This window comes from Eleutherodactylus coqui, chromosome 6 (assembly GCF_035609145.1).
Source record: "Eleutherodactylus coqui strain aEleCoq1 chromosome 6, aEleCoq1.hap1, whole genome shotgun sequence".
In the NCBI taxonomy this organism is placed as follows: domain Eukaryota; kingdom Metazoa; phylum Chordata; class Amphibia; order Anura; family Eleutherodactylidae; genus Eleutherodactylus; species Eleutherodactylus coqui.
Window position 1 is genome coordinate 235,202,864 of NC_089842.1, and position 27,159 is coordinate 235,230,022.

Below are 27,159 nucleotides of genomic sequence, written 5' to 3' on the forward strand. Positions count from 1 at the left end.
TTACCCCAAAACGATACTAAAAAAAATACAGTTCAGCTAGGAACACCCCCCTCCCCCCACACACACACACAGTTCCGTTGAGGTAAAAAAAAAAAAAATCATGGTTGTCAGAAAGTAGTGACAAAAACAAATAAAAAGAAAAAGTTTTTGATTTTTCTAGGTGGTGAAACATAACAACAAGTATGTAAATTTGGGATCCCTATAGTCATACCGACCCGAAGAATAACGGCTCATTCAGACGTGTGTATAGCGGTCGGGTTTTTACGCCTGGACAATATACGCTGCCCCTCTCTGCAAGGGGAGGAGGCGGGACAGGAGCTAGTGCACTGAGCCCCAGCCCCCTCTCTGCCCCCTCGCCACTGTTTGCAATGAGAGTATTGCACCCTTAAAGGGGTTGTCCCGAGGCAGCAAGTGGGTCTATACACTTCTGCATGGCCATAATAATGCACTTTGTAATGTACATTGTGCATTAATTATGAGCCATGCAGAAGTTATAAAAAGTTTTATACTTACCTGCTCCGTTGCTAGCGTCCTCGTCTCCATGGTGCCGACTAATTTTCGCCCTCCGATGGCCAAATTAGCCGCGCTTGCGCAGTCCGGGTCTTCTGCAGTCTTCTATGGGGCTCCGTGTAGCTCCGTGTAGCTCCGCCCCGTCACGTGCCGATTCCAGCCAATCAGGAGGCTGGAATCGGCAATGGACCGCACAGAAGAGCTGCGGTCCACGGAGGAAGAGGCCATCTTCAGCGGTGAGTAGAGAAGTCACCGGAGCGCGGGGATTAAGGTAAGCGCTCCGGTGAGCTTTCTTTACCTCCCTGCATCGGGGTTGTCTCGCGCCGAACGGGGGGGGGGGTTGAAAAAAAAAAAAACCCGTTTCGGCGCGGGACAACCCCTTTAAAAAACAATGAAAAAACAAAAAGGGGGGGAAAAAAAACAACCAAAAATTGTCTGAGCCTCCTATTATCAAACAGAGATAAAATCAAGCAGAGCTTCCGAGTATCCAATGACCTTAATATAAAGAACTCACAAGTCATTTTTAGGGTGCAGCAGCCCAGGGAAGATGGAAAATTTATGGGTGTCGCTCAACTCCCCGATTGGGAAAAGAAAGCATGGAAGAAACTTTATTTCTGTAGGACTCTGCCTGGATTTCTTTGTATTCCCCCGGTGTCGTCCTCACATCTCAGGCAGTAATTCACCATTTGCCGGCACAAGCAGAATTTCGCTGTGCTGTAATTTGTTTTTCCGAGTGGCGCTGCAGAGCAGAGGGGATGCAGGATGGGAATGGGGGGGGGGGGGGGGAATGGGGGGGGGGAACCTGTAGAAGAATCACAGCTCCGACCTGATAGGGGAACCATAAACATCCTGTACGCCCCACATACTATCTCTGCCGTTTCCCCCATGTGCCGGGCTCCACACGCTGGAGGCTTACAGAAACTGTTCATTAACAACGCATTTAGCATCGCTTGTAATAACACGAGCCGTAATGAATTCATTTAGAAATCCCGCTGATGATGTCTTATGGCTTTGGAGAAGAATTCCACTTTAATCCAGCAATCTCTAATGCATCATTAACACAGCGGGACCGCTTCAGCTGCAACACCAGAGAAAACAAAGCAAAGAAAGTTGGAAGGCTGATTAACTCTTTCCCAACAATTAAAAGTTGAATTACATCATGGCTGAAGCGTGTTTTATCTAAAGGGTGGAGGGTGGAAATGAGATGGTGGGCACAGGGGAAGAGGAGGGCTGATATTTGACCCTTTGCAATCCAATTTTGAATTCAGGGTTTCCTAGAGAGTTCTCTTTTTCTGCCATTATACAATGGCGCCTTCTGCTGGCTAGAGCCAGTACTGCTGTATGGCACATGCTGGAGAGGATTCCGACAATAGAGTGGGCATTAATATACAGTAAGAATACCCTGCCGGATGTCTTCCGACATCGGAGCTGTACAGCCTTCAATCAGAAGGTCTTCAGACGTCAGACAGTGGATTGGAAAGGGTTAACCCCTTAGTGACTGTCAATACCCTTTTTTTTTTTTTTACAGTGGTCATTAATGGGCTTTAAACCTGCACATACATCTTTATAAGATTGGGACTTGTCTAAGGTGACCAGATTTTCCCAGAATCATCGTGGGACAGAGGGGTGTGGTCAGGGGCGGGGCTTATCACAACATATGATTTTACCTCCGTCGCTAAAAGTACAGGGCCGATTCAAGAAAAGACAGGGAGCGAATTCCGCAGCATTTCTGCATCCAAGAAACAGTCAAAATACATTGGTGTGGATATTGACTGGAAATCAGCAATGTATCCGCAGCTGATTTCATACTACGCGGCGCTCTGCCTCCACTCCTCCGAAGGCTTCCCGCTGTCAGCGCTCCCCGGCTTATGGTTTCCAGCGGGCCTCACCTGACCACCATCACCTGACCAGCGGTGCCGCACATGACCAGGATGCAGGAGACTGTAATCTGAGGAGCACCATGTGTAAACATCTCCTAAATCAGCTTGAGCTATGCTGCCATGTGCAGAGTTGCCTCAGTAGTAATAGTGACCCCATAAACCAACCCCAGTAGTAATAGTGACCCCCATAGTAGTCACAGCAATAATAGTGGCCCCTGCAGTAGCCCCAGTAATAATAGTGACCCCTCACAGGAAACCCAGTAGTAATTGTGACCCCCTCAGTAGCCCCAGCAATAATAGTGACCCCCACAGTAGCCCGAGTAGTAATAGTGACCCCCCATAGTAGCCCCAACAAGAATAGTAACCCCCACAGTAGCCACAGCAATAATAGTGAACCCCCACAGTAGACACGGCAATAATAGTGAGCCCCACAGTAGCCCCAATAGTATTGCACTCCCCTAAGACCCATATACTTACCCTCCTCTTGGTCTTCACAGCACTGCTGCTCCTCTCAGCATTGCTGGCAGAAGTGTGTGTGCCCCCCACAGCATCTCCTCCCCTCCCCTCTCCTCTCCTCTCTTGTAGAACCATAAGGGTGCCTGTCCATGGGGGTGAATCACACCCTCTGAAGCTTTCCATAGCACTGCTATGGAAAGCGCCGGCATACTGTCCACGAGCGGAGAATCATTGAGATTCTCCGCTCACGGTGGGCAATTGCAGAATGCTGCGAATTGCCCCGATTCTCCGCGGTCAGCCTATCTATCCCAGGCGGCGGATCCCTCAGTGGAGCTTCGCCGCGGGATACCGCAACGCCTGTGGACAGGGGGCCTAAAGCAGAGGTGAGAGGAGGAGGGGACAAAGATCCTAGATGCACAGACTGCCGTCAGTGTGTGCATCTGGCCGCGCCATGGCAAAGTGATTGCCAGCAAGGGAGCCAGAGCACCCAGGCTGGTTATCATTATAATGGTGACCTGATGTCACAAAAGTAGGACAAATGTTCCGAAAGCGGGACAAATGGCTGTTGCGCTGGGGTCCTGGCAGAAAGTAGGACACAGGTGCTCAAAGCAGGACAGTCCCTCCTAAATCGGGACTTCTGGTCACCTTAGGCTTGCCTGATTACTGACAGCCAGACTGCTGGTGTAACTACTAGTGTAGCTGGCTGGAGTTGGAGCAGCTTGGGTCATGGTAGCTATTTCTCTGACTCCCACCTGGCTGCACTATAGTGTAAAGTGTGGTGGCGGACTTGGTGCTAGATGCTGGTCTCTGCTTCTGGAGGGCGATGTAGCGTTTAACAGCAAAACTTACTTTTTATTGAAGGTTCAGGTGAACAAGTTGGTGTTCTATACAGTCCATATCCATAGATCGAAGTATAGAGTTTGGTGACTGGAGATACCGCTGTTCCTATAAAACATTGACATACTGCTTGTCCACATTTTTCACTGGGGTGTTGGGATATACTTTAGCATTGTATCTGGCACCTTTTCCTTTTCCTCAGATTTAGGGCTTAAACAGACAAATGTGTTTGTGCAGGTTTTCGTGCGTGTGAAACTCATGCCTGTAAAACGTGACAAAGCAAAGCCATTGATTCAATGGGTTCATTCCCACGAACATGTTTCTTGCGCAATACAAGATAGGCCTTGTCCTAACTTTCTGCAATTTACGCAGAAAGCTGCCATAGAGGTCTATGGCAGCTCAAAAAAAGGTAGGGTGAGGGTGTTACCCTGTGTGAAACGCAGGGGGGAAAAAAGACAGCTGCCCCTAATTTGGCATTAAAGGAGATGTCCCGAGGCAGCAAGTGGGGTTATACACTTCTGTATGGCCATAATAATGCACTTTGTAATATACATTGTGCATTAATTATGAGCCATACAGAAGTTATAAAAAGTTTTTTACTTACCTGCTCCGTTGCTAGCGTCCTGGTCTCCATGGTGCCGACTAATTTTTGGCCTCCGATGGCCAAATTAGCCGCGCTTGCGCAGTCCGGGTCTTCTGCTGTTCTCTATGGGGCTCCGTGTAGCTCCGTGTAGCTCCGCCCCGTCACGTGCCGATTCCAGCCAATCAGGAGGCTGGAATCGGCAGTGGACCGCACAGAAGAGCTGCGGTCCACGAAGATAGAGGATCCCGGCGGCCATCTTCAGCGGTAAGTATTGAAGTCACCGGACCGCCGGGATTCAGGTAAGCGCTGTGCGGGTGGTTTTTTTAACCCCTGCATCGGGGTTGTCTCGCGCCGAACGGGGGGGGGGGGTTTAAAAAAAAAAAAACCCGTTTCGGCGCGGGACATCTCCTTTAATTAACCATTTTATTCCACAGAAAGGGGGTAAACTGGCATTTAGATCACAAAATGTACAGTACTATATGCTGGCATACGCATATCAGCATGTTTGCGTTCATCTCCAAACCCAGTTCATGCACAAATATTCTCCATTGCACCAAGCATATTTACCCATATGTTCATCTGTGGGAGCCCTTAGGGATGAAGCTGTATACTGCTGTCCCTTAACCAACTGTTACCAACTATCTGAAGGTTCTGAAACTAAACATGGGTATTTATAAACTTTGGTGCCTTCCCAGCAGCATAAAGCTGAGGGGCTAAATAGGTGCTGAACAATGCTGAATCACTGGGGATATTGTCTCCCTCCACTCTTAAGGGTGCATTCACACGAACGTATATCGGCTCGGTTTTCACGCCGAGCCGATATACATCGTCCTCATGAGTGGGGGGGCGGAGGATGGAAGAGCCAGGAGCAGGAACTGAGCTCCCGCCCCCTCTCTGCCTCCTCTCCACCCCTCTGCACTATTTGCAATGAAAGGAGGCGGGACAGGGCTAAGTTCCGAGAATTAGCCCCGCCCCCATTCCGCCTCTCCCCATTGCAAATAGTGCAGAGGGGCGGAGAGGAGGCAGAGAGGGGGCGGGAGCTCAGCTCCTGCTCCTGGCTCTTCCATCCTCCCCCCCCCCCGCACACGAGGACAACGTATATCGGCTCGGCGTGAAAACCGAGCCGATATACGTTCGTGGGAATGCAGCCCACCTCTTGGGTCCTCCAATCACCAACCCCAATTTAACACATTAAACAGAATTCTCTCAGTAATAAACAGTTCTATAAAACTACTTTCCCTGAATTGCATTAACACGTATTAGTGACAAGTCTGGGTCACTACAATTCTCCCCTTTTTAATGAAAGCTGTCCTCGGTGTTTGACAAAATTAAATACTGGTCAAGTTATCATTAACTTTAATTCCCCCAGGTAGATATGTCCAGAGTACACAAACACAAATATGCCAACCACAAAAATCTCAATTCTCAGCTGCAGAGTGGGATACCTGTTTCTACAATTCCAAGTTGCGGGGTGTAGACCTTAACAAACGCAACCTGTAAGTTGCACAAAAGTGGTGTGTCAGGGTGGAGCCCTGGGTCTCAGGCAAGCTATGGGGCCCAATCAACACTTCTCCCCCAATAGGACAATCATTCAGATCTACATTAGAGATGCAGCACTTCATAGTACCTGGTTTGCTTAAATTGACCTGTCCGAGAACGGACTTCCAGCTACATATGCAACAAAAATGAGGAGGGTACCAATAATTTTTCTCTTTTACCTTTTCTTTAGTTTTTTTTTTTCAGCTCAAAACATGTTTACTCATAAATGTAAAAATTCCTACTTAAAGGGGTTTTTCCATGGAAATACTATTGATGTGCGGGTGCAAGCTGTCAGCGCCGCAATAACACAAAGGTTGGAGCAGAAGCCTCCGTGCCGACCTCCGTGTAGTGGCCGACACTTGTAACTGCAGGCACTGCTTTCATAGTATTCAATGAGACCCGTGCCTGCAGTTACAAGCGTCGGCCACTACATGGGAGGTCGGTTCCGTGACTTCCACATCAAATACACAGAGGTCGGAGCGGAAGCCTATGCGCCGACTTGCGTATAGTGGCAGGCGCTTGTAAATGCAGGCACGGCTCTCATTTTAATTTCTATTCTAATAAAGTTTTTTTTTTTCATAAAATGTGTCGACTCCATCTGTCACCACTGCGCCATATGACCACCTACCTGCAACAGCAGGATGCCCATTTGTAGGTATGCCCATTGAGTAATACTATATTTTCTCTGAAGCCACTACTGCAGCAGCCATATGTAGCAGGCCATAACTTTCACCGAGAAAATCAGTTAATTGCTGGGGATGCTATTCATGGGATCTGGGGCAATCAGCTGTTCTCCCTGGGGACTGGACTTTTGGCGCACGCAGGCCCAGTTCACCTGGATTCACATGGATTAAAAGGCTAATTAGCCTGATGAGTTCCAGATTTGTTCTTTTCCCTGCGTTTTGCGCCATGTTTCACGCTTTCCCTTGCGTATTTGCAAATCTCATAGTCTTCTATGGGGAAAATAGAGAAGGTCCTACTTTTTTTCAGTTTGTGAAATATAAGGGCTCTTTTTTAACACGAGCGTATATCGGACGCCGTTTTCACGGCCGGCCAATATACGCTACGATCTGATGCATTGGATTCCAATGCATCAGATCATATGGCCGTATTCCAGCGGTGTAAAAGCACCCAGCAGGGCCAATATAGCACTGGGCGCTTTCAAGCCAGGCCAAAAAGATAGTCCTGGAACTATCTTTCTGGCCGGAATACGTGGGCTGCTGCATGGGCTCCTATGAGAGCCAATGACAGCGGCCAGAGAAGGGAGGTGGGAGGAAGTTTAGTAGCGTGACTTCTAAACTCCCTCCCTCATCTTTCCTCCCCTCTGACTGTTTGCAATGGGAGGGGGTGGGCCGGGGCTAAGTTCCACTCCCTCCTGTTGCTGGCTGCAAACAAGAGGCGGGGAGGATGCGGGTGCTTAGCTCCGTCCCCGTTACGCCCACTCCCATTGCAAACAGCCGGAGGAAAGGAGAGAGGAGGTGAGCTGGCGAGGGGGAGGGTAGGAGGAGACATCACGTCCCCCACGGCATTGCGGCCTCGGTGTATATGCGCTGGGGCCCGTGCCATCTGAACGGGTGCACAAACGTTAGATTTGTGCGTCCGTTCACACGTTTTTACGTCTTAATTGACTTTTAATACCTAATTAGAGGCACTTGTCAGCTTTTTGCAGCTTTGGCCAGCGTATATCAGGCAAAAGACAGTTCCAGATCTATGTTTTTGCCCAACGTATATGCGTCAGCGCGTATTTCAGATGCGTATGTTCCATTTTTCACGGTTCTGCACGCCTTATATTTTCCCGTGTGAACGGATGCATTCACATTGGTAGTGTATATACAGCCGGGCGTGAAAATCACAGCGTGTTCTATTTTTGCACGGATTCCACTAGTCAGTGGATGCGAGTGTTCTGTTGCCCACATGTAATTAACATTGCGTATGAGCGGTGGAAACACTCGCAACTTCAATAGAAAAGCCAGCTGGAGCGTATCGTCTGCGCAGATGATACACTGTACATAGCGTACATCCGCGCAGAAAAACGCTATAAAATTATTTTCTGTGAATGATCGCAGGTCTTCCGCTGCAGAAATCCACATGTGGAGTCCGACGCGCCGGGTGAACGCGGCCTAAGGGCTATTTTTTTTTGCACGTATGAAATACAGATGCAACATGGACATCAAAAAAATGCACACATACTAGAGATGAGCGAGTACCGAAATGCTCGGGTGCTCGTTACTCGAGTCGAACTTTCTGCGATGCTCGAGAGCTCGTTTCGAGTAACGAACCCCATTGAAGTCAATGGGCGACTTGAGCATTTTTGTATGGGACCGATGCTCCGCATAGGGGATGACTTGTGAAACACCAGAAAACATCAGAAAGTCTCCCAGGTCCCACTATTAAGCCAAAATGGGGGCAAGAGCCTGGCGGTCACCCCCCTAACAATTTACTTTGGACAAACCCTCATTAGCAAGGCACATCTTAGCTAAGCACCACACTACCAGCAACAAGGACAATCTCTGCCTGCGGGTGACACCGCTGCCTCTTCTCCTGGGTTACATGCTGGCATTGCTGTCCAACCCCCCGCACAACCCTGCGTCCACAGACCACACAAAATATTCCCTGCGCAGCCTTCAGCTGCCCTCATGCCACACGCTCGCTTCATAGCCACACCACCCTCGTGTCTATTTATAATGGCGTACTGGATGAGGAGGAACCGGAGGCACACACTGCAGAGGGTTGGCAGGGCCAGGCAGCGACTCTCTTTGAAAGTGTTGTCGATAGCCCACAATGCTGTTGAAAATTGATGATAAATTGACGTACGATCATCATTCCAATCCCGTGCCACCTCCATCACAAAATTGTCAGGAGCCGCAAACGTGGGCATAAAGGGGGCTCAGGTGCCAACACTTCTACACATCTCCACAATGCAGCAATACTCTGTGTGGGAAGCACGTGAGCGGGCCCTGGGTCAGTCTCGGTCCCAGCCTCCACCTTGTGTGACCCAAGGTGCCGCAAGTTAAATAGCTGTGGGAAATCCATGTGTCCCCACACACTTCATTCTGTGTATGTGTCAGGCAGCTGAACACCGCAATGAAAAACCTTTGTGCACCCACAGTATAGGCGGACCCCAGTAACATTTCTGTAGCAAGAGTATAGGCGAACCCCTGTAACATTTCTGTAGCAAGAGTATAGGCGGACCCCAGTAACATTTCTGTAGCAAGAGTATAGGCGAACCCCTCAAACCTTTCAGTAGCAAGTGTATAGGCGGACCCCTGTAACATTGGTGTACCAAGAGTATAGGCGAACTCCTGTAACATTTCTGTAGCAAGAGTATAGGCGGACCCCAGTAACATTTCTGTAGCAAGAGTATAGGCGAACCCCTCAAACCTTTCAGTAGCAAGTGTATAGGCGGACCCCTGTAACATTTTTGTAGCAAGAGTATAGGCGAACTCCTGTAACATTTCTGTACCAAGTGTATAGGCGAACCCCAGTAACATTTCTGTAGCAAGAGTATAGGCGGAACCCTGTAACATTTCTGCAGCAAGAGTATAAGCGAACACCTGTAACATTTCTGTACCAAGTGTATAGGCGGAACCCTGTAACATTTCTGTAGCAAGAGTATAGGCGGACCCCAGTAACATTTCTGTAGCAAGAGTATAGGCGAACCCCTCAAACCTTTCAGTAGCAAGTGTATAGGCGGACCCCTGTAACATTTCTGTACCAAGTGTATAGGCGAACCCCAGTAACATTTCTGTAGCAAGAGTATAGGCGGAACCCTGTAACATTTCTGCAGCAAGAGTATAAGCGAACACCTGTAACATTTCTGTACCAAGAGTATAGGCGGACCCCTGAAACATTGGTGTACCAAGAGTATAGGCGAACACTTGAAAACATTTGGTTACCAAGAGTGTAGGCGAAGGCCAGAAACATTAGTTAGATAACAGTATAGGCAGGGGCCTGAGAAATTGGTGTACCAAGAGTACAAGCGCACCCCTGAAAAATTGCTCAACTGCGAGGGCAGGTGAAACCCATAAACATTTTTTAAAGATACAGCTTGCTGTTGCTTAATTTGTAACAGAGCCTGGAGGCAGCCCTGTGAAAAAAATTGGTGTCTGTTAAAGTATAAATACTTTTGAAACTTTGAAAAATTGTAAAAAACTTTTAAACAAAGCCTTTTGGGCTACAGAAACATTGGCAGTTCCGCGTGATGACATGCTGTTTTAGGAGGAGGAGTAGCTTTCCGCCAGTGGAGAAGAGAAGTCTGGGGAAATCCAGCCTTTGTTCATCTTTATGAGTGTAAGCATGCCGGCAGTTGACAGGCGGGTACGCTTATCCGTGATGATTCTCCCAGCTGCACTAAACACCCTCTCTGACAAAACGCTAGCGGCACAGCAGGCCAGCACCTTCAGGGCGTACAGCGCAAGTTCGTGCCACGTGTCCAGGTTTAACACCCAATAATTGTATGGAGCAGAGGCATTACGGAGGACGGTGGTATGATCTGCTACGTACTCCCTCACCATCTTTTTACATTGCTCCCTCCGACTCAGCCTTGACTGGGAAGTGGTGACACAGTCTTGCTGGGGAGCCATAAAGCTGGCAAAAGCCTTGGAGAGTGTTCCCCTGCCTGCGCTGAACATGCTGCCTGATCCCCGTGCCTCCCCTGCTACTTGGCGCTCGGAACTGCATTTTCTACCACTAGCGCTGTCAGATGGGAGCTTTAGCATCACTTTTGCCACCAGGGCCCTGTGGTATTGCATCTCGTACCCTTTTCCTCTTCGGGAATGAGAGTGGAAAGGTTCTCCTTATACCATGGGTCTAGAAGGGTGTACACCCAATAATCTGTGTTGGCCAGGATGCGTCTAACGCGAGGGTCAAGGGAAAGGCAGTCTAACATGAAGTCAGCCATGTGTGCCAGGGTCCCAGTACGCAACACATCGCTGTCCTCACTAGGAAAATGACTTCAGGATCTTCCTCCTTTTCTTCAGCCCATAGACGCTCAACCGATGAGAGGCAAGCAGCATGGGTACCCTCTGCAGTGTGCCCAGCTGTCTCTTCCACTTCCTCTTCCTCCTCCAAAACGCGCTGAGATATAGACATGAGGGTGGTCTGGCTATCAAGCAACATACTGTCATCCCCCATCTCCTGTTCCAACCACAAAGCGTCGGCCTTTATGCTTAGCAGCGAACTTCTCAGCAGGCAAAGCAGCGGGATGGTAACGCTAATGATGGCCGCATCGCCACTCACCATCTGGGTAGACTCCTCAAAGTTTCTGAGGACCTGGCAGATATCTGCCATCCATGCCCACTCCTCAGTAAAGAATTGCGGAGGCTGACTACCACCCCGCCACCCATGTTGCAGCTCTTATTCCACTATTGCTCTACGCTGCTCATACAGCCTGATCAACATGTGCAGCGTAGAATGCCAGCGTGTGGGCACGTCATACGGCAGTCGGTGCTCTGGCAGCTGAAACCGACGTTGCAGGGTCCTCAGGGTGGCAGCGTCCATGGTGGACTTGCGGAAATGTACATATACACGGCGCACCTTGCCGAGCAGGTCAGAAAAGTGCGGGTAGTTTTTCAGAAACCGCTGAACCACTAGATTGAAGATGTGGGCCAGGTATGGCATGTGTGTGAGGCTGCCGAGCTGCAGAGCTGCCACAAGGTTATGGCCTTTGTCACACAGGACCATGCCCGGTTGGAGGCTCAGCGGTGAAAGCCAGAGGTCGGTCTGCTCTGTCAGACCCTGTAACAGCTCGGGGACCGTGTGCCTCTTGTCACCTAAGCTGATTAGTTTCAGCATGGCTGACTCGGTCCCAGCCTCCACCAAATTCACCCAATGTGTCGTCAGGGAGATATAGTGGCCCTGCCTGCCAGTACTTGTCCACTTGTCTGTGGTTAAGTGGACCTTCCCAGTAACCGCGCTGGTGAGGGCACGATTTATGTTGCGGGAGACGTGCTGGTGTAGCGCCGAGACGGCACACCAGAAAAAAGTTGTGGTGACTGGGGACCGAGTAGCGCCGGACCGCCACTGCCATCATGTTTTTGAAAGCCTCCGTTTCCACAAGCCTGTACGGCAGCATCTCCAGGCTGATTAATTTGGCAATGTGCACGTTTAAAGCTTGTGCATGCGGGTGGGTAGGGGCGTATTTCCGCTTTCGCTCCAATGCTGGTGTTAGCCACAGCTGAATGCTGTGCTGAGAGACATTGCTGGATGGAGTGGAGGACGGTGGAGGTGAGGGTATGGGTGCAGGTGGGGAGGCGCTCGTGCCTGCGTCCTGGGAGGGGGATTGGATCTGTGTGCCAGGCTGTGGCATAAGGGAAGAGGCAGTGGTGTGACCCGGAGACGGTGAATGTCCTTCGTCCCACCTTGTGGGGTGCTTGGCCGTCATATGCCTGCGCATGCTGGTGGTGGTGAGGCTGGTAGTGGTGGCTCCCCGGCTGATCTTGGTGCGACACAGGTTGCACACAACTGTTCGTCGGTCGTCCACGCTCTCACTAAAAAACATCCACACCTTTGAACATCTAGCCCTCTGCACGGAGGCTTGCCGCGAGGGGGGTGCTTTGGGAAACAGTTGGAGGATTCTTTGCTCTAGTCTTGCCTCTACCCCTGGCCACTCCACTGCCTCTTCCAACCTGTTCTGCTGCTGCACTTGCCTCCCCCTCTGAAGCCCTGTCCTCAGTAGGCTTAGCAAACCAGGTGGGGTCAGTCACCTCATCGTCCAGCAGCTTTTCCTCCAAATCCTCTGTGCGCTCCTCCCTCGGACTTACTGCCTTTACTACTACCTCACTGACAGACAACTATGTCTCATCCTCCTCATCCATCAAAAGCTCTTGAGACAGTTGCTGGAAGTCCCCAGCCTCATCACCCGGACTCCGGGAACTTTCCAAAGGTTGGGCATCAGTCAAGACAAACTCCTCAGGTGAGAGAGGAACCGTTTTTTCCCACTCATGGCAGGGACCCGAGAACAGTTCCTGGGATTCTGCCTGTTCAAAATATGTCATTTTTATGGAGTGAGGAAGCTGGGAGTAAAGAGGTGCAGCCAGAGGATTCAGAGTTGCAGTCCCTAGTCCGGGAGTAGTGGACTGCGTAGAAGACTGGGTGGACGCATTTTCTGCCATCCACGACAGGACCTGCTCGCACTGCTCTGCTTGTAATAAAGGTCTATCACGTGAACCTGCAAATTGTGATATGATGCTGGAGAGCCCAGAAACTTGCCTCTCTCCTAATCCCTCAGCAGCCTGCTGTGATTCACCATGCCCAGGAACTCAGCCTGTGCCCAACTGATGTCACGTTATTACCCCACTGTCTTCTGGTGTAGTGACCCGGAGGGTCCTACAGGGAATTTAATAGCGTTAACAAGTCCTATATACCTCACTATGAGCCCTCAGGGGAACATAGGAGGCATTCTGAGGGGGAGAAAGACACGGTCTTTCCCTAAATATTGGTCTGAAACTAGTCTGCCTGGCAACAGTTCTCTCATTGGCTGCTTGTCATTAATTTTCTGGTTGGTGGAGTTGAGTCGAGCCCGGGAAAGTGAGCTGGGTGGAGGAGGAAGTGAGTCAGCAGAGGGAGAGAAAGTGTGGGAAAGAACAGGAAGCGAGGAGTTAGTCGTCATCAGAGGTAGAGAGACCTTACAAAGGTGGGAGTTGAAGGAGAGCATCGGGAAGAAGGAGCAGTGAAGAGTAGTGAGACGACAGGCCTGGAGTGGGAGTGGAGTCTTTTTCAACCCTGTTGGAAGGAACCAGAGTCAGGGCAGACCCTGCGGAAGCTGGACTGAAAGTGCAGTTCCCAATCGTGTGTGAAACTTGTCCCTGCGTAGCTAGCAGACAGAGAGAGTACAGCCAACCCTGCACTAGTCCCTCCATACCTCTACCAATAATTATCCAGAAGAACCCGCAGATAACTTAGACTGGCGGGTATATCTTCCCTAACAGGGAGAGTTACACAATCAACGCCTGTTATCCTTGTTATCAGATAATTTTCCAAAGTTACCATTGATTGAGAATCTGCAAAGTGTTAACTGCTTTGTCAAATCTTCAAGTACTGAGTAAACTGTGTACCTTCGGTTTACCCTAAACTACGTAGACTGGTCTCAATTATTTCACCACTGCAAACATGAGTCCACCCTCAAAAGGTACTGGTGTCACGATCTGACATTACCCGAACTGCGTAGAAGTCCATTGCAATCCCCCTACTGCACGAGTAGCCATTTTAGTCAGAGCAGCCACCACCGTGACCACGCTTAGTTCATCTGCTCAGGCTACCTCTGCCCCTTCTGCTCGTTGCACAAGCAACGTGCGTAAGGCCTCATTTACACGGGGAGCTAGGCATGCAAAAAACACATGCTTCAAAATCAGGTGGCTAATAGAACCAATGGTTTCCTATGGGAATGTTCAGATGAAGGAAAACATTGGTTCTAATAGTCGCGTGTTTTTTAAGTGCGTGATTTTTGCGTGCCTAGCTCCCCGTGAGAAAGAGCCCTAACCGCTACTTCCCATGAGCTTATGCGCAAAAAACGCTCGCTATAGGTAGCTTATTTGTGCATGAACGAGTTTGAAGAGGTAGATATGTGCACGTGTCGGCGCATAGTACTGTACTTTTCACGCACTCGTGACACACTGTTTCCATGAAATAAAAGCCTAGTTAGCTTATTAAGGTTCAAATGTGTTCTTTTCCTGGTGTTTTGCAGTGTTTCACGCTTTCCGCATCTCACATAGACTTCTGTGGGGCCTTTGCTGCGCAAAACACAGGAAGATCCTACTTTTTTTCCATGCGCATATCCTCGCCAATTTATAATTACCCTTTCCTGCTAATAGGCCATCAATAGTTTGCAACTGGACCTCTCACCGCCCCCCAAAAAAGGTAAAAAAAAAGGGTTGAACTTGAAAACTTTTTTTTAAGATAGCAAAAGTATCAAAAACAGATAAAAAAGTATGCCGCACAAACAATTTCAAAAGGCTTCAAATGCAGGCATTTTGGCACATTTTTTTCATATACGGTTCATCGCGTAAAAGGGCCCTAAAAGGGATGCCTTATCATGGACCAAATTCAGACAACAAGGGCGGCGTCTCACGAGAGTGACCGCAAAAATTCTCGCTGCGGCGTATTTGCATATGAACAGGTTTTGAGAAGGAACATAATCAGCTTGTTGCGTGTCTGCAAATATTACTATATTTTTTGCACGGAGAGCCAGATCACACACCCTTTTCATGGCATTTAATGCTATTGAAGCTTAAAGGGGTTGTCCCGCGCTGAAACGGGTTTTTCTTTTTTCAATAGCCCCCCCGTTCGGCGCGAGACAAACCCGATGCATGTGTTGAAAAAAAAAAACGGATAGTACTTACCCGAATCCCCGCGCTCCGGTGACTTCTTACTTACCTTGCGAAGATAGCCGCCGGGATCTTCACCCTCGGTGGACCGCAGGTCTTCTGTGCGGTCCATTGCCGATTCCAGCCTCCTGATTGGCTGGAATCGGCACATGTGACGGGGCGGAGCTACGAGGAGCAGCTCTCCAGCACGAGTGGCCCCATTCAGAAGGGAGAAGACCGGACTGCGCAAGCGCGTCTAATCGGGCGATTAGACGCTGAAAATTAGACGGCACCATGGAGACGGGGACACTAGCAACGGAGCAGGTAAGTGAATAACTTCTGTATGGCTCATAATTAATGCACAATGTACATTACAAAGTGCATTAATATGGCCAGACAGAAGTGTATACCCCAACTTTGTTTCGCGGGACAACCCCTTTAATAAAGTATGGATTTTGCACAGTGTCACACTTTTCCCCTAGAGTATTTTTGCACTTGCCATAGACTTCTATGGGACACTATTGCTGCGCAAAATGCAGGAAAATAGAACAGCACCTATTTTTTTTGGCCAAACGCACTTATAAGAATGAACTCATTGAAATCAATGGGTTCTATTCTCCTGTTTAGAAGCATGTGCAAATACCCGTGTGACGCCGCCTTACCATTATTGTCAATTTCCCTTTTTCTACCATTGCCCCCATTTTTAGGACAAGTGATTAACGAGCACCATGGCGATGTGAGATTAAACCGTTCTGCCGCTGTATAAACTGCCGGGGCCGTGAGGGGTTAATATACCTTCTCTCTATTATCTCCCTCCATGTCCCTATCAGCAGCGAAAATATCATCTGATGGAGCAGATGAGGGCCATACCGGCTGCATAAGTATGAGCGATGGCAGTCAGCCCTGACAGATTACCCTGCAATATAATAGAGGCGACAGGCTCATTAGGTATTAATGCGGATGCGATGCGTTATTCTGCAGAAATTAATTGAACGCATTAGTTAATGCTTATTTATTGCAACATTATCATGCGGGATCAGTACACCAGACCGTGGTAATTCCTCCATAACCATCATTTGTGTCACATTTCAAACAGCCCTCGTTAAATATATGCTGCCTGCAGAAAGCTTTAATCTCCTGTCATTAGGAGACAGGCAATTGGTGGTGTTCGGGGATGGTGCCTATGAAGCTGACACTTTGTTATACGGAGGTTTGGGGCGCAAGGGGGGGGGCGGGCAGTGGGAAAAAAAGGAGAAACTCTTTTCATCATATTTACCTACAATGTCGAGGATGGTGGCGATCTTAATATAGCGGGTGAGGAAATAATTATTTCTGCGCCGCGCTCCGTTTGCCCCTTCACCTCTCAATCCCTTTGTAACACGTTTAATTAAAAGGAGAACATGCCGCTCAATTATCCATCCATCGCCGGCGCAGTGTAATTCGTTTCTCACTGCTTACAAATCAGCAGACCGCCGTCTGTTATGTGATCAGTTACCGATATACAGAAGATGACCGGTCCGCCCAAAACGCAATCTATGCAGATTGCAAATACATTGGGGTGTAGTGCCCATTGACATAGTTAGGAGTAGCTTTGGCTTCCTCGCTTCGGGGACGATATGTTATGTGCGCCGTCTTGTCACAAATTGCATTTTTCTGTAAGGGACTCAACCGAAGGGCTCTTTCATACACGCGTAGCTATTTTCGGTCGGCTGTGTCACAGCGTGACCGGAAATAGCGTGAACGGGTGCACAAATCTGCCATTTGTACACCCGTTCAGACAGCCCGGGTCCGGCGCATATATGCCAAGCCCAGATTGATGCCAGGCGGGGGGGGGGGGGGGGGAGACAGTTTACCTCCGCTAAACTGCCTCCCCCTTTCTGCCCCCTCCCATTGCAAAAAGCTGATAAGGGGCGGAGAGAAGGAGGGAATGGGGTGTGAGTTTAGCAGACACGCTGCTAAACTCCCTCCCACCTCCCTTCTTCGGCAGATACCATAGGCTGCCATAGTAGTCTATGGGAGCTGCCGAAGTATTCCGGACAGAAGATAGTTCCTGAACTATCTTTCCTGGCTGCTGTAAAAGCGCCTGGCCGAAATGCACTTCTATGCACTATTTTGGTTGGCTGGGCGCTTTTATGCCGCGGTAATACGCCCATCTGAACTGATGCATTGTAAACCAGTGCATCAGACGGGCAGCGTGTATATCGGCTGGGCTTGATATGAAAGCACAAGAGAGATAGCCTGTGGGGTGCTTTACTGGCATTGATATTAATGGGAGTCCCGCCTCCAATTACACTTCCGCATCAGACCCTTATATCGGAGCCAGAAGTGCAATAGCAGGCAGCACTTCAATTGTTTTCAATAGGAGTGAAGCCCTCTATGACAACGGGCTGGACAATCAGCTGATCACCGAGGATCTCAATTGGTGGGTCCAGTCAGCTATTAATGACCTACCCATAGGATTTGCCCAGAAAGCCCCTTTAACTATTATGCACCGGCTACCTAAATGGATTTTTTGAGATAAAGATATTGACGGCCTATCCCGGTCATTCGCCATGTGGCCAAAGTGCAACTCAGTCCCATTCAAGTGAATAGGATTGAGCTGCTATGCCAGAGATCACTGCTATGAAATGCATGGCGCTGTGCCTGGTATGTATTGAAGTGGACTCAGTACTTATGGCCAATCTTAGTTATGTGCGACGTCTGCGGTCGCACAAGTTACTGGTTGCCAACTTGTAGAGAGGCACCAGGTGGATGTGGGCTGGGGGCAATCACCCCCTTAGGTCCACATGTCCTCCACTTAGTTCTGTACTGTATTTATTTTATAAACTTGGTTCTGGAATGGTATTTAGGTGTTGAGGTTTGGTCATGCTCTATTTGTGTTATTCGCTTGGTTCTGATATTTATTCATGGAGCTGTTCTGCTTTGGGTTTGCTGCTATCTTGCTGCTTTCTGCACAAGCAGAATACAGACTGACTGCCTGTCAGTGCGTTATATACTCATTGTCAAAAAAATGAAGCATCTAGGGGTTGTCAGAATCTAATTAAACTTTCTCTGTGTAATTGTAAAATTGATATAAGTGATTACAATATCAGAGCAAGAGGATCATTTATTATGCAGAACTGACCCCTTGTAGGGAGGCTCTAGTACCCTGTTGTATCGCCTCTAGCTTGGATACAAGATGTGATACAGGCTGATATGGAGCTCTAGTACCCTGTTGTACCACCTCTAGCTTGGATACAAAATGTCATACAGACAGGCATGGAGGCTCTGATACCCTGTTGTACCGCCTCTAGCTTGGATACAAGATGTGATATGGGGGGGATGGAGGCTCTAGTACCCTGTTGTACCACCTCTAGCTTGGATATGCAATGTCCTAAAGGGTGACCCCAGACACAGGGCATACATTGAGGATCTGGGAGGGTAGAGTGGTCACTTGTCACGGTGGCACTTACCAGGCTCCCTCCTGGCAGGATGCACGTAGCCTCAGCCAGAGCAGCGCTGGGCTTCTTCCGGACACCCCTAGGAGAGGGATGCCCAATAAACATAGGAACAGGAGATAATGTTGTCACGGGTGATGCCACCTTTCTGTTACCCACCGGAATGACCCTCGGCGGTGAATAAAGAAGCTGCAGACTGTGTTAAAGTACCTCAGACCCTGGGAACGGTCAGGGCATGGCAAAACTTTACTTGAAGAAAACTTGGTACAAAGCACAAATGCAAAAGACTGCCATGCAGGCAAAACAGCAGATTTGAGGTCAGGGAGGAAACACAGGATGACCCTGGTCCTGCCAAGTTATCTGACAGGTTCCGCTACTCGAAGGGGAACTCTCCAGAGGAGGATAGGGGTAGGGTCACTCCACAGACACACTTGCTTTTCTGGGCACGCTCACTCTCAAACTCTCTCTCCCTCTTACTTCTCTTGCTCTCACTCAGCCATTGTTCCTGGTATAGGGATCCTTAGAAACCGCTCCTCTTCCTCCATTACTTCACCACATGAGGATTAAAGGTTACCCCCATGTGGCTGGAACTCTCACTCAGGAACCCAGAAGATGATGTACTCTGAAGACTCTGTGATGGACTGCCAACTCTAGACTCCTCTCTTACTATGGCCTCCTGCACACAGGCGGAAATTCCGCTATGGGATTTCCCGCAGAATTTCCGCCCGTACACACCTGCATAGGATTGCATTACAACACGCAATCCTATACAGACAGACGCGATTTGTCTGTGCAAAATCCCGCGCAGAAACGAGCCCCGCACAGAAATTTTCACTCCCTGGCCACTGGCTCCAGTCTGCGCATGCGCCGGCTGTCCGGCAGCTGGCACATGAAAGATCCAGGGCCGCAGTGAGTGACGCGCTGCTCTCTGCAGGGGGTCGGGTCCCGCTGTGAGAATTCTCGCAGTGGGATCCAACCTGGCCGTCTGCAGACGGCCTTATACTTATAATCTCTCACATACCACATGACAGGACATACATTGATACATTTGCAGGCATCTCCCAGTCTCATGCAAACATTAACCTCTCATTTGCTGCAGCTGTGCAATACACATAAAAAGATGACTAGACAACTTTGCACAGCGCATCTACAAAGGACATGACATGTTTGACATTTATGGAGGAGCTAGGAATATACATTCTGGGCCACTACAGATAATAATAATAATAATCTTTATTTGTATAGCACCAACATATTCCGCAGCGCTTACAAAGAAAGGGGGAATATAGAACGACAAAAGTACAAAATTACAGAACCGCGGTTACATAGTAATCAGTTGATGGAAACAATAGGGGTGAGGGTTCTGCTCCAACAAGCTTACATACTACAAGTAATGGGGTGATACAGAAGGTAAAGGGGCTGGAGATGTGCGCGGTATGGAGAGGTGGAGAGTGAGGGATGTTATACACATAGACAATGGTCAGACATTCGCCGTGTGATGGCAGGATCGGTATGACTGCAGGAGCGGTTTATGATGGCTAGCAGGGATTGCAGTCAGTAGGTCAGGGAGCATGTTATCAGGCGGAGTACAGAGGGGTTTGTTTAGGGAATGCGGTATGACTCCCTGAAGAGGTACGTTTTTAGAGCACGCCTGAAGTTTTGTCCTGGATTGCTTGAATAGCCTTTGATTCGTTCCAGAGGACTGGTGCTGATCTGGAGAATACTTGGAGGCGGGAATGAGAGGTTCGAATTAAAAGGGGGCTCAGTTTGGTTTCGTTAGCAAAACAGAGAGCCCGGACTGGGTGATGAATTGAGATGAGGGAGGCAGTGTAGGGTGGCGCTGCGCTGTGGAGGGCTTTATGGATGAAGATAGTCAATTTAAATTGAATTCTGTATTTAACGGGCAGCCAGTGCAGTGACCGGCACAGGGCAGAGGCATTCGAGTAGCGGCCGGACAGGAAGATGAGCCTAGCTGCCGCATTCAAGATGGATTGGAGAGGGTAGAGTCTTGCGCGGGGGAGGCTGATCAGCAACGAGTTGCAATAATCGAGGCAGGAGTGGATGAGGGCAACAGTGACCGTTTTAAGCATGTCCACAGTGAGAAAAGAGCGGATTCTTGCGATGTTCTTGAGGTGCAGCTGACATGTTCGGGCCAGAGATTGGATGTAGGGGGTAAAGAGATCGGCGTCAAATATGACCCCAGGCAGCGGGCATGCTGTCTGGGAGTTATGGTGGCGCCACACACTGAGATGGAGATGTCAGGATGAGGTCGGTTAGTGGAGGGTGGAAATACCAATAGGTCAGTTTTAGAGAGGTTTAGTTTTAGGTAGAGAGAGGACATAGTGATAGAGACAGAGGACAGACAGTCAGTGATGTTTTGGAGGAAAGGTGCAGAGATGTCATGGGAAGAGGTGTATAGCTGGGTGTCGTCAGTGTAGAGGTGGTATTGGAGGCCAAATCTCCTGATAGTTTGTCCAATTGGGACTGTGTAGATGGAGAAAAGGAGGGGGCCAAGGACCGAGCCCTGGGGGGCCCCAACAGCAAGGGGAAGAGGAGGGGAGGTAGAGCCATTAAAGGAGATGCTGAAGGAACGGTCAGATAGGTAGGAGGAGAACCAGGAGAGAGCAGTGTCCTTAAGGCCGATGGAGCAAAGCATACAGAGGAGGAGTTTGTGGTCAACAGTGTTGAATGCTACAGAGAGGTCTAGGAGGATGAGTAGGGAGTAATCACCCCTCGATTTGGCTGTCAGGAGGTTGTTTGACACCCTTGTAAGGGCAGTTTCTGTTGAGTGTAGGGGTCGGAAGCCAGACTGTAGGGGGTCGAGAAGAGAGTTCTCTGATAGGTAGTTTACAAGGACTGCAAAGGCTCATAGGTGTCAGAATAATAGATACCTCTATAAATGACCTGGTTCGCTGTTTTTTTTTTATCTTCCTCTGGACCAACAAGGGGGAGGTTAAAAGAGGCTGAACTGGATGGCCATTGTCTTCATAGCATACTATGTTACTATGTTATGGTACTATGAGATACCCAGGACTAATCGTGCACCATTTTTATTAAACAAATGACATGGATGACTGTGATAGGTATATCACACTCACCCATGTCAGCAGGGACCAATCACTTTGGTCCCTGCAGGTTACTATGCCAATGGAACTTTGGCATTAGCTCCTACAGCTGCGGATGCAACAGAGAGTATGGTTCTTTAGTTTTTTCATGTTCTTTCGTATGGTGCTATCTGTGAGGTAGGGCCGTGTATGGTGGTAAATTTGTCAAGTTCGTGACACCAGCCTGTCTACAAATGAAAACCTGTACCAGGCAAAATAATAATAAAAATAGGCGTTTCCTTAGAATGCAGTGTAGTATACTTCAGTGCAGATGGTGGGGTGGTGAGAAGGGAACTCCAGGAGTCAAGATTAACTTTAAAATCAATAAACAATTTATTCGTTGAGGTGGATCTTCAATAGATAAACGTACATTCTTGTTTGCATTATTTTCTTTGAGGTAGGTTTTACAGGTCTGTAAAGGGACACACCACTGTACGCATGCAGGAATGCATAACTGTACGCATTGCTTTACCCTTCCAGTTTCTCTCTATCTCCTTTTGCTTTATATAGATCTCTTTTCTTTTTCCTCTACCTCTCTCTTCCTCTATTATTACATTAACTGATTTTTCTTCCTCTTCTCTGCCTATCTCTGATGTAACCCCTTTTTGTGTACTCACACCTCTTCGTTCTTACTGCACTGATATCTCTCTCTCCTGCTCTTGTCCTTGCTTCTTCTCTCTTTAATGATCAAACACCAACCCCCCAACTATAGCTCACTCTTCTCTACCATGGGCATCATGCCAGCCTTCCCCACAGCTTTTTTCCTACGTTCGGTCTTTATTTGCCTTGCTGTATGTTCATCCTAGGCCACATTAAATGAGGTTTTACTCAAAATTTGCAACTTTTTCACGCTTCTCATCCAGCTTTTACACAGTGCAAAGATTTTTCAAAAAAAATTCAAAATTTATCACAATCTCACTCTGGTAATTGAGTGGCTTTTGTAAAAAGTGATGCCATATCATTAGATACCTATATAAAAATTTGACAATGTGCAAACAAGTTGTCGCAAACAAGTGCCATGTGGTCTCCACAAAATGAACTTTAAGACAAATTCCCACATTGCACAATTGAAGAAGAGGAGAGAGCGAGGCTCTCTGTTAGGATTGTTTGTGTATTACCCTTTTGTAGAAAAGCAAGATAAAGTTCCTTCTCTCAACCAATTGCTAGGATTTGGCCCAAGTGTCGTCATTTCACCACCGCAAGTCCTCTACCACGCCAACGGCATATATAAACAGGCGGCTCAATAATGTGAGTACACCCTGTACCTGGGAACATACAGAGACTTATAGGACTAGTTGCATCCAGGGTACGGGAATATTTGTTTCAAGGGCCGGTTTCTGGCTAAAGAGGACAAGAGTTGAGATGGCTATATACGGCCTGGATATGGCCTTCATGTTCAAACTCTTTCTATTGTTTTCTGCAAGTTGTGTGCAGCGCGATCAAGGCCTTTACGTTGGATTTGTTTCTTCCAGTTAATATAAAGTTATTCCAGCATCAAAACATGAGTAAGGCTCCATTCTTCAACAGCTACTCAAGATGTATTCGCTGGGTTGCCAAGTCCCGGATTGTGTTTAAGGCTGATCGACATAGGCCAAAACTGGATTTAGCCTAGCCTGTACAGACTCGAGTTCAGACTGATATCTCAATTCCTGTGTCACAAGCCCAATCCTCCACACTACGGGGAGTGCAAACTAAAGCTACCACTCGGCAGCTATTGACATGTGGCATCATGAGCGGGATAAACCCACCACCAGAGCCTGGTAGAGCTGGTCCTGTTCAGAAAGATTCAGAGTGGGACCACCAAGGCAAGTAGTAGGCTAGGGCCTAATAGAAATACAGAGGAGAGCGAAAGGAACAAGAACATTGGCTTTGACAGTTAGTATCGGACTGGATGCCAGAAGCAGAGCGCATCCAAAGTTGTAGCAGGACGGTTATGTTTTTTGACATACAGAAAGACTACAGCTTTATATAAGACTGGAGGGAACATGATCGTGTGTTTGTGTGCCTCTCCTCTGTGTGGGGGCTCTCTGACTCTAGTTGGCCAAGCAAGCTTTTTCCAAGAGAATGGGTAGTGTACACCTGAGTAGCTGGTCCCCGGGGTGTTTGGGCGACTGTTGTAAATTTCACAGATGACCAGGCAGTCGCACTGCCCAGGATTGATAATCCCAATGGTCCCCGAAAGAGAGCCTTCCCCACAGTATCAACGGGCACTGAGTGTTTCCAAAGCAAAAGGTGCTGTGGCACCTCCACATCAACCCACGGTGTTCTTTGCCAACCAGCAGTGTGGAAAGGTGGGTCGAAATTCATGTAGCCCTCAAATATCTTACATTTCGCAACTATCTTAAGACCGGACCACAGTTTTACTAAAAAGTGTTCTGCGTTTCTAGTTTGTAACATTAGTTAATGGATATGCCCTCCCCAGGAGATTGGCGAGGGAAAAGAAAGGGGGTTGTAAAAGGGGAGAGAGATAAGCTTTCTGCTGTGATTGTTTTGTGCATTACCCATTTGGTAATGTGGACTTGATTGTTCCTTTAAGGAGGAGACGGTGTAGTGAAGGAGGGAGTGGTTGCTTCTTGGTGGGAGACCATTTTGGTTTCTAGGATGGAGGACAGCGTTAAAAAGTGTGCTGCAGTTCGGACACAGCTTCTGGAGCTTGTGGGACTTGACCCTACCTGGACCACGAACAAAAAGTCTTACAGGCTGGTTTAGAAAGAGCAAGATAAGCTTCCTTCTCTTGATTGATTGCTAGGATTCTGCCCAACTCTCTTGACTTCACTACCGCAAGTGAAGAGGGCTTGCTGGTGTGAGTATACCCGGTACCTAGGAACATATAGTCTGGGTAAACAGGAGTACTTAGAGGACTTGTTGTATTCTGAGTACGGGAATATCTGTTTCATGGCCAATTTCCGGCCAAAGAGGACAAGAGCTAAGATAGTTAAGGCCTTCACATTCAAACTGTTCCAATTATTTTCTGCAAGTTGTCTACGTCATCATTAACATCTTTAGGTTGGACTTATTTCTTCCAGTTAAATTAAAGTTGATTCAGCAGCAAAACATGAGTAAGGCTCCGTCCTTCCAGACATACCCCCGAAATATCTGCTGGGTTGCCAAACCCAGGATTGTGTTTGAGGCTGGGCGACATAGGCTTAAACCTGGCTTAGATTATTTAGATGATAAGCTCAGACTAGACGATATTGGAGGCTATATCATCACTTCTAGGACTCCCTATTCTCCTTTACACTGAAAATAGTTCTTACTGACATTGGATGTATGTTTGGGGTCATTGACCTGCTGCACAATACATTTGAAGCCAATCAGATGCCTTCCTGATGGTATTTCATGATGGATAAGTACCTGCCTGTATTAATCAGCATTGAGGACACCATTAATCGTGACCAAATTCCCTACTCCATTTGCTGAAATGCAGACCCAAACTTGCAAGGAACTTCCACCATGCTTCACTATTGCCTGCAGACACTCATTGAACTTCCATCCCACATACTTCACTGCTGCCTGCAGACACTCGTTATTGTACCACTCTCCACCATGCTTTACTGATGCATGCAGACACTCATTATTATACCGCTCTAAGCCATTCTTCACTGCTGCCTGCAGATACTCATTATTATTATACCGCTCTCCACCATGCTTCACTGCTGCCTGCAGATACTCATTATTGTACCGCTCTCCACCATGCTTTACTGCTGCATGCAGACACTCAATATTATACCACTCTAAGCCATACTTCACTGCTGCCTGCAGATACTCATTATTGTACCGCTCTCCACCATGCTTTACTGCTGCCTGTAGACATTCATTATTGTACCATTCTAAGCCATGCTACACTGCTGCCTGTCAACATTCAGTATTGTACTGCTCCCCACCAGGCTTCACTGCTGCCCACAGACACATTATTGTACCACTCTCCACCATGCTTCACTACTGCCTGCAGACACTCATTATTGTACCACTCAAAGCCATGTTTCACTGCTGCCTGCAGACACTCATTATTGTACTGCTCCCCACTAGGCTTCACTGCTGCCTGCAGACACTCATTATTGTACTGCTCTCCACCATGCTTCACTGCTGCCTGCGAACACTCTAGGATTCTGGAGTCTTCCCCAGTAAGTCTACTCACACCTACTAGGTGCTCTCTACAAGGAGAAACTGTATCCCTCCCAATCTAAGTTTTTTTTAAACCCAGACAACACTTCTTAAAAGTGGTGGAACTACAAATCTCAGAATATCCCACCGGACCATTATTGCAAAAGACAAGAGAGCGCCAGGGCCGGTGACCTGATGAGAGACATGGATTAGCCCCATAAATGGATAATATAATCCCATTAATGTGACACACTTTACAAATGTCTCTGCTTTGGGCATTTTGTCTTCTCTCGGCTCCAGGGCTCCAGTTTTCAGCAGCTGAAGAGGAAGAGACAGCAGAGCTGATATATCCTGACAGCAAGGTGACACCCCGTATCAATCAGAGCCTCGTCCCTGTGACTGCTCCCTCCTGGCTCCTTCCTTCTTGTAGATTCTGACGATTTCTGCCACTTGCCAAAATGGATGGGACCTCTCTAGAGGCTGGCAGAAGAGGGGGCGGTGGGGCGGAGGAGAGAAGGGATGTCGGGGTTAATCTGTCCAGCATGTTCGCATTTCTATTCCTTACTTGTCACTGGATATTGAGAAGTTTCCGGATACATAAGCCAGGGGGATAGATGGCTATTAAGAGCGGCTTGGCCAGCCATGCATCTGGCAGACATGAGCCCACGTGGAGGCCCGCAGCATCCATTATACATGAGGGGGACGCTGTTAGTCTAGATTTAGAAAGATAAGTACAAGCCGCATGTTCCTCAGCAGTGTGCTATCACAGAAGTTACCCAGACGTGACCCATTGGCTCTTACAATTTAATTTTCCTACCACATAAGCCATTTAAAGTGCTATTCCTCAAGGCCTCGGAGGAAACGGACGCAAATGCCGGCATTGCTTAAAAATATCTTACCATTGAAACTTACTTTTTTCGCTTCCTCGCTCAATTCTTATTGTTTCCAATCCACTGTCTGACCTCTGAAGACATTATGATTTAAGGCTGTACAGCTCCGATGTTGGAAAACGTCCGTCGGGGTTCTCTTACTGTATATTGCCAGCATCTCTGCTGTCGGAGCCTATCCAATGTGTCACCTCATGCAGTACTGGCTTTAGCCAGCAGATAGCGCTGTTGTAGAACGGTAGAAAAAGAGTGAGCCCCCCTAGGAAAACCAGGATACAAATTGGATTGGAAAGGGTTAAATAGGCAACACAAGTAGAAACTCAGAAAAAGGGATAACAGTATAGACGCATACATTAGTACACCATTCATGGTCCGCTGGAAGCTGGATGGCACCCTATAGAGGACACACTAATAGCAGTAATACTTGCCATTCATCTTCAGCATTTATAGGTACATGGACATGACATAAGTCATGGGACAGAAATTAATATCCTGTAGGACGCCTCTAGCCTGGCAAAGT

General features: G+C 48.2%; 1 protein-coding gene across 1 annotated transcript in view; it reads left to right on the top strand.

Moving 5' to 3' along the window:
* Positions 1-727: 727 nt before the first annotated feature.
* Positions 728-27,159, top strand: part of LOC136633421 (death-associated protein kinase 2-like) — a 704,757-nt gene continuing 678,325 nt past the window's right edge. The window contains exon 1 of the mRNA XM_066609143.1: positions 728-746. The gene's annotated coding sequence lies outside the window, so the exon portion shown is untranslated. The remainder of the gene's footprint in view (positions 747-27,159) is intronic.